This window comes from Camelus bactrianus, chromosome 8 (genome assembly GCF_048773025.1).
Source record: "Camelus bactrianus isolate YW-2024 breed Bactrian camel chromosome 8, ASM4877302v1, whole genome shotgun sequence".
Taxonomy (NCBI): Eukaryota; Metazoa; Chordata; class Mammalia; order Artiodactyla; family Camelidae; genus Camelus; species Camelus bactrianus.
Genome location: NC_133546.1, coordinates 27176162 through 27187370, shown reverse-complemented (window position 1 = coordinate 27187370; position 11209 = coordinate 27176162). Strand labels below are relative to the sequence as shown.

At 36.7% G+C, this 11209-nt stretch overlaps 2 long non-coding RNA genes across 3 annotated transcripts in view; one reads left to right on the top strand and one right to left on the bottom strand.

Moving 5' to 3' along the window:
* Positions 1-1581: 1581 nt before the first annotated feature.
* LOC123619817 (uncharacterized) lies at positions 1582-9225 on the bottom strand. 2 transcript variants are annotated; one of them, XR_006728549.2, is made up of 4 exons: positions 9088-9225; positions 5735-5833; positions 2829-2903; positions 1582-1775 (listed from the first exon to the last, which is right to left on the bottom strand). It is a non-coding gene; the product is annotated as an uncharacterized LOC123619817 (long non-coding RNA). The 2 variants fall into 2 exon arrangements; XR_012508585.1 differs by lacking the exons at positions 1582-1775; positions 2829-2903 and adding an exon at positions 2998-3417.
* LOC141578351 (uncharacterized) overlaps positions 9225-11209 on the top strand; it is a 40474-nt gene continuing 38489 nt past the window's right edge. The window contains exon 1 of the long non-coding RNA XR_012508586.1: positions 9225-9364. This is a non-coding gene — a long non-coding RNA (uncharacterized LOC141578351). The remainder of the gene's footprint in view (positions 9365-11209) is intronic.

Below are 11209 nucleotides of genomic sequence, written 5' to 3'. Positions count from 1 at the left end.
AAGGCATAGGTGGCTAATTTGTCCCACATGAGTCAGGCAGGCCACACTTACTGACCCCCAACCCCCAACAAATTTGAAAGGCACAGAAAATGTTTAACATGGAATTTACATTGGAAAACAAAACATTGGATTTTAAAGTTTTCTTTTATTTCACCTAATTTTTCTGGAGACTCTGAACAAAATATTCCAAGCAGCCAGCTAGCTGGTTCATTTGTTTCAGGGACCTCAGTGTCTAATACTTGAATATTTCCTCCTTCTGGCCTGATAGCTGGCCCTTGAAAATGACACAGAAGCAGGGGTGAGATGATCAGTGGTACCTACCAATAGCAGGTATAGAAATTCCTGTGCTATAAAGACTTGTTTATGGATGCAATGTTCTGTTTTTAGTTAAAACTTTTGAAAAGAAATTAGCAGACTAAAGATGCTCAAAATGCTAAATAAATGGAAAAAGTGGAAAAACACAGCCTAGGACTTGGAGGAGCTGGTTTCCAGCTTGAGCTCTGCCAATATTACCCTATGTGACCATGCATAGATTAGGTCACCTCTGACCCTCAGTTTTCTCATCTGTAAAATGGCAGAGTTGATCTAGATTGCCAAAGTCACTTTTTCGCTCTGTGTATTATTATGAATCTTAATTCATATTTCTAGGCTCAATACAGTATCTTTACTCTGACCCCAAGATCTGTCTCTCTTCCCAGCATCTGATCAATTACCAAATCCTGTTCAGCATTTCTGTTAAGAATCTGAGCTTCAGAATTAGGGAAACTTTAATGTAAATCCCAGCTCAGTCATGCATTGGCATAGGGAAGTTCTTCATCTTTCTCTACACCTGAATTTCCTCATCTACAAAGCAGGGCTAAGATAGTTTTTATATCATAGGATTGTGGTTTGGAGTAAATTAGATAATGCATGTAAAGTGCTTAGCACAGTGCCTATGGTTTAATAAATCATGACTATATTCAACATCTCCATTGCAAATAGCTCTTAAATTTGACTCTTCCTCTTCACCTGGAATACTGAAACCAGAGTGGTTTCTTCTACTCTAGTCTAACTCTTTGCCCTGGCCGAGAGGTAATCTTTCAAAAATACATGACATTACAACAACAATAATATAAAATTTCTATGGGAGTCAACAGAAATGGAAGGTGGGGATGCCTAGAAAAGTAGGGCCTAGTTTGACAGATCTGAGACCAAATTTCTTGTGGTCTTGTTTAAAAGTAGCAGAAGTAAAGGTCTTGAACTTTTCAGGCCAATTTAACTGATCAGATTGAAGGCAGGTTGGGTTAGGGGTGGCATGGCCAGTGTTAAGAACCCTTAACACAGGTTGTCTGCACACAGCATTTATGACTCCCTACATTTTTTGCTGCAACCTTCCTAACACTTGCTTTGATTTCAGGGCAGAGCCCTGGTTATTCGCTGAGCAGAAGAGCGGTTGATTGATCTCTGTGTGGGCACCGGCTTTGGGTCAGATGGGGAGGTGGGCTTAGGTAAAGGATAAACTTTCTAAATCACATCAAGCCACAGCCTGACAATTTCAGATGTACTTTGGAGCATGGCACAGACTGCTCTGGCACATTGTAAGGGTTTCACTTCCCTGTGCCTTTATTGAAATGGAAGGAGAAATGGCCAGGAAAACACGGGCTTACAATGCAGCATCAGTGAGCCCAGTCGGGCTAGCCATTTCCTGCTATGAGTTCTATGCAGCATGATAAAATTCAGTGGACTTTTCATTAGAGAGAAGAGTTATCTTCTGCCCCCAAAATATTGATGACTCTCTGTAAAAATAAACAAATAAAAGTCTCGCTTGCATACCTGACCTGCAAACGCTCTGGTTCACTATAAAAAAAGTCATCAGAGCACAGCTATCTCAGAACACAGGGAGCTAGAGGGTTAGCATGACACTCAGGAGAACATTGGGCTTTTTTTAAACTCCTTTTCAATTTCAGGCCAATGGTAGCAACAGGGCCTAGGAGCGGGGATGGGAGAGGAGGCCCGTTTGAGGCTGATCAGGCGTCAAGTTACAGGGCCGGAGGGACTGGAGAAAGGGAACATTTGGCTCTCATTACAGAACAAAGGGACAGGGTGCTAGAAAACAGAGCAAATCTGGGTCAGAGGTACCTGACTCTCCCACAGGTGCTGTAGTCAATTTGCACATCTCCACTCGAGAGGGAGCCTCCCAAAGCTGTCTCCCCACCATCCACATGTGCCAACAATAACATTTTACCAGGAACACAGCTTGTCAAAACCAGCATTTTAGCTGGAGCCAGTGGTGTGATGAAAATAATGTTTTCTCAGGGGCAAAGCTCACTGCTCTTGAGAAGTTAGAGCTGTTAGCACATGATTTTCATGAAATCTCCAAATATTCAAAATCTTTCTGTATTATTATTATTATCTTTTTTTTTTTTTTTTTGCAAACCTCCTTCAAGAAATTGCTTACTTTCTCTTGAAGGGAGTTGGTGAGGAGGAGAGAAGACAGAAAATCTGTGATTCTTATAACAAATAGATTTTCTTGAGCGTGATTCAAGATCTAAACTTCACATTTTCCTTAATTATGACAGGGTTGCTCATGATTTGATTTAGTGAGCACTACTTTTTTTCCCCTCAGAAATCAGTCATTTCCCTCTTTTCCAACCTGCCTTCCGATGAAGCATTATCTTGAAAATCTGTATTTTGGGGCAAGACAGTGATTGGTCCATGTTTGGAGTGGCTCCTCTGACATCTAGTTATTTCTGTCTTTCTTTCTTTTTCTCTTGTGAAATCATCTCCAGGCTTCGAAGGGAGAGGGACTGGCCTGGGATGCCATACTGCTTCCAAGTCTGCCAACTTACCACTTGAACCTTGTAACTGTATTTTAAGTCATTAACGATGAAGCCCAAGAAATGTTGGCGGAGGGGCCACTTCATCTGAAACAATATAAAATGTACAATGAGAGAAAAGCAGGCCTTAGGTATTTGCAGGGGTCCTGTTATGTGGTGGTTGTGATGAAAATAGGCTTAGTGACTTTAACAGCTGGCAATTTATTAGCAAACCTGGTTCTACTAAAAAAAATATGGAAAATCAGAATTGATGGAGAGTGTTAATCGCAAATCCTTTATATTAGCAAGACTTCTGTATTGTGTTAACGTTTTACTATTATAGGGAGCAGACATCCCTTGCAACAAAAGGCCAGGCAAATGAACTTCCTTTGTCAGACGTCACTCCAGAGGGATCTGGGCTGTGTCTAGAAGACAAATTATTTTCCTTTCCATGACTTGGCAAAACCAAGGGGAGAGTCTTCAGTCTTAGTTGGTGTCACTTTTGAGAATTCCTGACCAAGGCTTGATTCTGGAGTTGTCATTTCCAGTCTACATTTGTGGTAGCTCTTTCTCTAGGCCCATCATCCAAAAAGTTGCTTTCCCTTTGGCTGAGTTTTTATACCTAGTAATTGAAAACAACACATTTTCTGCTGCCAACTGGAGACACCAGAGCGATCACTCTCTCTTTCTACTTTAGATTTAACAATGTGGCAGTGGATGAGATGGGAGACATGCTCAAAGTATTCAAAATGAAAAACACCAGAACACAACCGTTATTTTATGAAAGAGGCTGGAAAATGGTTAGTAAAGAAATCACAGATGTGTTTCACAGACGAGGGGGAGGTGAGGGGAGTACTACATTCTGAAAATAGTGTGACAAGCACAATATATTCCTAATTTGGCTCAACATATTACTTTTTGGGTTTTCTAAGCTTGATTTGGGGGTTTATTTTCACTTTCAAGAGTATCTGTGTGTGTGTGTGTGTGTGTGTGTGTGTGTGTGTATGTATGTATGTATGTATTTTGACCTCTTAGGGAAATGTAATAGTATTTTATAGAATATTGACATAATTATATACCTGTAGCTGCACTAAATAAAGAGTACTTGATAAAAAGTTGAAGTAAGTAAGCTCTCAAATTAAAGATTACATTTTTGAACTATTACCCAAGAAAAGAAACTCAAAAATGTGAATAATTTTTAAATGGTAGACCACTCAAAATGGACCTTCTGTTTTGTAAAAAAATCTACAATTACAGATTCCTCGCTTTTGCCTTAATTTTGACTCTACAGATGATGCAGATTTTTTGAGTATAAAAATTGTGCCGTGTTTTGCCAGGCCATGCACACAGCAGTCAGTCAGTAACCGTCTGACTAGTGAATTAAGACTATTGAAGAAGAATGCAAGTTTGTAGATGAGAAGATTTGTCTATCCCTTTCTTTGTCTAAATAAAATTTGAAAAGAATCTTTTATTTATACATTTGACTCTTGAACAAAGCAGGGGTTAGGAGTACCAACCTTCTGCAGAGTCAAAAATCTGCCTATGAAATACTTTGTGTTAGGTGATTTTGCTCAACTGTAGGCTAATGTAAAGGTATTTGAGCATCTTTAAGGTAGGCTAGGCTGAGCTATGATGTTCAGTAGGTTAGGTGTTTTCTACCAACAATGGATTTATTGGAACATAACCCCATCATAAATCTGGAAAGATCTGTGAATGTTGGCCCTAAACTTCTGATTTACCAGGGGGCTGAACACCATTGGTTGGCATGAGAATATCCTCCAGTGGGGCTTTCTGATGGTTCTGTGTTCTTAAAGGGCCATTTCCAACTGTGACCAGACTATGGTATATCAAGGGGAATGTGTGAGCTTTATTCCGAGGCATTTCCTCTTTGGGAAATCAACACTACCAACTACAAGTGAAGAGATGGAGGAGCGCTTTAGATACTAGATGCCTCACCATCTCCAGCCCCACCCTCACCAGAATTATACCAATGTTTCCACCATTCACACATTAACAAATTTAAAAAATAAATCTTACTATGGTTTTGGATTTCCTTTTTAAATATAGACATAACCAACAGCACAAAATGTATTTGAGAGTTATGGATATTAAATCAAATATGAGTGACTAGGTTGAGAGAGGATAAAGAAAGGAACTTTTGTTTTCTCTTGGTCACTAAGAATTTAAAAATAAATCAAGAGAAGGTACATTCTATGTTAAATGTGGTAGCAGATCTGCATACATTTGTGTTTATGTTATGAACCTATTAATATATTTAATTTTGCTGTAAGTATTAATGTCATTTAATCTATGTTTTGATAATAACAAAAATGAACTTCTCTATCAGACCATTTACTATTAAAGAGAAAAGTTTTTATTATTTCATGAAACAAATATTTTTAGAAACTGATGTCAATATTACCTAATTTTGATTACTCTTTTCAATTTTTTTGTTGTTTTTATTACTGAGGGAAAGTGTATTTAAATTGAAATGTTTACTTTTTCAATTTCTCATTAAATGGGATATCCTGTGGGATATAATAGAAAGAGAAAGAGCTCTGTGTTCAGCTGACCTGGATTTTAATCCAGGAAAACTGAGTTTTAATCCAGATTCTGCCACTTAAAAGCAGTTTCTCCCTAAACTTGAATACTTAATCTGTGTGAGTTTCCAGTTTCCTGCCCTGTAGATTGAGGACAATTGTGCATATTTCTTCAGGTTATTAAAAAGAATAAATGAAAAAAAATGTGTAAAGTGCTTAGCACAGTGCTTGACACATATTAGGACGCTAATAAATATTAATTTCTTTTCCATAGTTTTATGCACATCTTTCATGTAAATGGATCTTAATTTACCCAATGCCTCAAAATTTTATTAGCAAAAATACTACTAAAACTGGTTTATATTATCTTCAACCCTTAAAACTCCTACAAATACTTACTTGTGTTCTCTTTTCCATTAAAAGTTTCTAAATTATGATCGCAGTGATCAAACTGATTCAAATGGCAAATCATTCAGAGCCTGAATTTTTGACAGTTTTCTAGAGAAAGAGAAGACAGAAAGTGAACCAAAAAAGGAAGAAAGAATCAATCTTGAAGGTAGCATGGTAATTATGTTAGTGGCAAAATAGTGGTGGTAAAAAGGTAGTTGCTTCTGGATTAAACCCTTCTAAGGATTTTTCTTTTGTAGCCTATTAGTGGTGACTAGACACCCACTGAAGTCATATCACTATGTACGCAGTTAGGCTATTTAAAGGCTGCTATTTCATTTCCAAATTTCACTCCCTCTGACATCTCTTGCACTGTTCACTTGGCACCTTTGGCTACACTTCAGCAGATAATTTGTACACTACATAAGCATTTAGAAAAACCCAGAGTTAAACCAGGGGTGAGAGTCATCAGTAACATTTATAGTTACTGAGCTTTTCACCATATGCCACAATGTGGATCAGAGCATGCATCTTTTAAGAGAAAAAGAACATTTCTTTTAGTGGAATTTCCACTCTCATATTGATATGACAATGATTCCTACAGCTAAATCAGGCTTGACCTCATTTGTCAAACGATTTTACCAACAGATTTTTTTTTCCAAGATGTTAACCACTCTTTTAAAATCCGAAATTCAACATTTAAATTATGTTTGATTGAAGGTCAGCTTTTTTAAATGCAAGAACAATCTTTCATTGACAAGAATGCAATGTGAGGAAAATTTAGATAAATGTATTGAATGCACAGAGTGTAATAAAACCCCTTAGTTTAATAGATAAAAGAGCGTTGTGGGTTTTTTAGCTTTTCTTTGCAGGGTTGGAATATGCGCTCTGCTCATGGAAACCAGCTGTCCTGCCACTTCTCAGCACTCAGAGGAAACAGAAACTTGCTTCTTCTCTACTGTTAATGCATGAGGGCGTGCCCTAGGCAAAGACGAGGATGGCTCTGGTAAGTGCAGGTGGTTTAGGTATTTTGGGAAGGGTCAAGGAAACATCATTCTTTGTACTTCTTCTTTTTTCCAAACTGGGCATTGCCTGAAATTGGCGCATTCAGCAGCACTGTGGGATGAAGTATGTACGGGGCGCTATTTCCCTCTAAGGCAAATACCTTCACTGATGGCAAACCATCAGAATTTGCAAGCTCAGCCAGCACCTTTGACCCCACCACGCAGCTGACAGCACAGTTGGCAGTTGGTAGCTTCCATTTACCCTAGGTCAGCTCTTGAGGCATCAACATAAAATGAAATCAAGATTTCGGCAGTTAAATTCAGAAATAAAAGTGGAACTCCCGAGTATTTGCTTCAGGCTGCTCAGGCTGAGGACCATTTATTAAGCTAGTAAAGCCGAGAAAGTCAGCTAGGTGAGAGCAGCTGCTCAGGATAAAGAAGTGGGTGATTGGATGCATTATTTGACAATCCAGAGGAGGAAGCCACTGCTTTAATGACAGTTGAGTTGCTGGATTGCTTAAGATATGATTGGAAATGCCATTTCAGTGGACAGAGACTGTCGCCCTCACATCCTCAGTGCCCAGCACTGTGCCTGGTAGCTGGTGCTCAGTCAGTGAATATTTGAGCAATTAACAAATAAAGTCCCTGACTGCAGGCTGCCATTAGTGGCAAAGCGCTCAGTAATCTTGCCATGGTTCTATAGGTCAATTCTGTGGCTTAATTCATTAACTTTGAAATTATAGTCATTGGTATTTCATCAGTAATGTAATACTATTGATTATAAAATATATATTCGGAAACATACATATATGTGTATTTTGCCACCAACTATTGATTAGACCAGTTGAAAAGTTAGCTAAATAAATAATACAAATGCACTTAAGGGCTATATGTGTAGGTGTTTATAGACAGTTATTTTTTTCCAGTTCATATATTTAAAGGATGAAGTTCCCAAGTCATATTTTTTTTACAAAGAACAGGATGAGGAGGAGGAACTAACATTTTTCTTCCTTTCCTACTGTATGGTATATTTGAACTCTGTGCTTTTAAAAAATTCTTTCACTTTGCTCACACTGACCATGTCAAGGGAAAAATCAAGCCCCTTTTGTAGACAAGAACACTGAGCTTCAGAGATAATATTGCTTGACCGATTTTACATAGAGATGAAATGGTTGAGCTACAGGCAGCTTTAATGATAAGGTTTGTGGGATTTTCTCTTTACCTAAAACTTAAAATGTCATCATCTATAAAGCATTAGGAATAGATACTGTGACTAAGGAGATATTCAAGAATTTTATGTTAAAATAAATATAGAGAGATCATTTATTTTTTCTACGTACCAGAATAGATCATTAAGGGAAATATAATCGTTTAAGATCCCTCACAAGAGATACAAAATATATATACTAATTTGGAATAAACTTACTAAGAAAAATGCAGAAACTGATCTACAAAGCTTTACTGAAAAGGAAACCATAAAACAATAAAGAGAGAAAAATTTTGTTTGAAGATGAAACACTGTAAAGTTGTCACTTCTCCCATATATTAATGAAATTTTCATCTAACATCCACAGATTCTTACTTAGAAATTTGACCATTAATTCTAAAATACATCTGGAAAAATAAATGGCAAGAGGACGCAATATATTCTTTAAAAGGAGAATAATGAAGCCCATTACATGATCAAATATGAAAGTAAAGTATAAATCATATTGTTTAGAACAGTGTGGCACTGCCAGTAGAATCTATGGTAGATTAATTGGAAACAAAAAGATTAGATAGATGATAAATACATAAATAAATAGATGTATATGTATAAAATGAATATGGTAAAGAGAAATTTCAAATCAGTGAGGAAGTAATGAATTATGCAAGTAATGGTAATAAGCTAATTGGTTTAAAAATGCAAAAATGAGTTAGATAGCTATTGTATTAGAAACTTGTATTCATGTGGTTTATAGAGTTAAATATAATAACTTTTTGATGAGTATCTAGCTGATCTTGGAGTGTGATGACTGGAAATATAAAAGAAAACAGATTTGGGTGGAAAACATCATAAATAAAATCAAAGAACAAATAACAAACTATAAAAAATAGCTGCAACATTTTGCAAAAACATTGTTAATATCTTCAGATTTATAAAGACTTCATTTTAAAGAAAAAGAATGAACATTGCGGCAGAAAAAGAAGACATGAGCAGGTAAGTCACAAGATCTATATGACCAACAAACTTATAAATCAATTTAAAATTCTTTAGTACTCAAAGATATACTAATTAAAAGAAAACAACATTTCTTGCCACTCAGATTCATATGCCAGGGGATCTCTTTCTTGCATTTGCAAGTTTGTTCTAGAACTCACCTCTGCTTCTGCTGTTGCCCTAGCTCAGCTGGGGAAAGCTGTTCTCACTGGGCATTGGCTGGTCACCATTTTCTCCCACCCCAGCTGAGACATTGAGAACCTCCAGATACCAGATACCTCCTCGGAGCTTCCTGGATGAAAGGGAGATGTGGCTTGTTTCCCTCTTTTGATACCGCCTGTTGGAGGAATACTTGCACCATCCTTTTTATTCCTCTGGGGCTTACTAAGTTTTATTGGAACAGCTTTCCATGGATTCCCAGCTTTCTGTCGGACTAAGGTATGATTTTAATAAAGAGCCGGCCTGAGAGACAGGTCCTGGCATCAGACCCCATGTGGCAGTCAGAATCTGGAATAGCAACTCCCTTTCAGTGACTAAGTCTTTCTTAGAGGTCAGGCTCACTTTGCTGGGATTTTCTCTTAGGTTTCTTGCAAATAAGCTTGGGTGAATCTCAAAGACTCCATCCAGTCTGTCTGATTTACCCTTGGAGTTGAGTTTAGACAACCCCTTTTTTGGTATTATAAATCCATAGAGTTGAGTTGATTTTTTTTCTTCTCTATGTTTTTAAAATTTCTCTAAATTTTTCTCATGAACTAGCATTACTTCTATAATTTTGTAATATATTTTTAAAGAATATATTATATGTTTGGAAAAATACAAGTTTTATTTGATAAGTTCACAGTCCAGGGTGTTGATCCTTAGTGAGACTGTTTCCTTGTGTCAAAGATCAAGTCTACATTTTACTTCATTCCAGGAAACATAAGCAACATTTATAGATATTTTTAATTAAATAAATAAATATTGAAGTTAAGGGCTTAGTTTATTTTTAGATGCCTCTAGTTTTCTTAAGTCATCCAAACATTTTGCATTTAAATTATACCTAAGACTGTTGAGTATAAACTCACAGCTGACCCTGGCATTGAATAAATTCCCTTGAGGATTTCTTTCAAAATAAAATCGAATATTTTTCATATTCACTACCATTATGCTTCCCACAAAATGTGTAAAGGATATGTGAGGAAATGTTTCTAGTTTTCAGAGTGTCTCCTAAAAGTTGGTTTGGACAGGGGAAAGAGCTAGAGACATAAATTTTGTAAAGGTGTTTATGGGCAACTACTAATTTGTTCTAAGTTTACATTTCATATACTGAAACTCTATTATGATGACAAAGTTCTTGACATGCACTGTAATATTTATACTTTAAAATATTTCTCACACCTGAGCTGGTATTTATTTACTGCATATAATTTGATTTTAAAATTCTCTAAGAGCAATGATCATGGACCTTTTTTGTTGTTTAAGCATTCCTTTCTGGTGGTGAGCTGTGCACTTGGTTATTAGAAGTTATTAAGTAAATCAACTAACATATGTTTATTGCCACTTATTATGTGCAATATTCAACAAGAAGTGAAAGTCATTTAAGAGAAAAACGAGTTTAGTGCATTATACCTGCCCCCAGTCTTCTTGGGGAAACAATGCGTATTCACACATAAGAGATTAACTAAAGGCAACAGTTGATGTCTAAGAAATGGAGCGGCTGACACTGGTTTAAACAAATAAGCATCCATGCTGAGGAGCAAAAATGATGATAATGCCTGCCACGTATCAGGTGCTTAAGATTATTTTTTGAATGGATATATTTGTTGAATTGTTTATCCCGTTAAGTACCTACTCCCTGTCCTCTACCTCATAACAGCTTTTAAAGAAGACATGATTAGCATCACTTTTGTTGAGGAGAAAACTGATGAACAGGGAGGCCCCAATTGACATTCTTCTAAGTAGTAGAGTAGGGAGTTTCATATGCACATCTGTTTAATTCCATGATCTGTATTTCCCTTTCCTCATTATACTGCTTTTTGCAGAGAGAACCTTTACATTACAGCCACTTTGAAAAGGTGAATCTTCTGTTGTAGATACATTAATTCAACAAGTCATTCTTAAAACTAATACCACTGACCACTCACTGAGTAGAATTAGACAATGTTCTTATGAAATTTAAAGTCTAATCCAAAGATAGCAATGCAATTAACACAAATAAGTGCAATATTGAGATTCTAATTGTATCAGAAAGAAGATATACGTTGTACTAGAGAGCTTACAGTAGATAGACTTTATCTGGTTAGA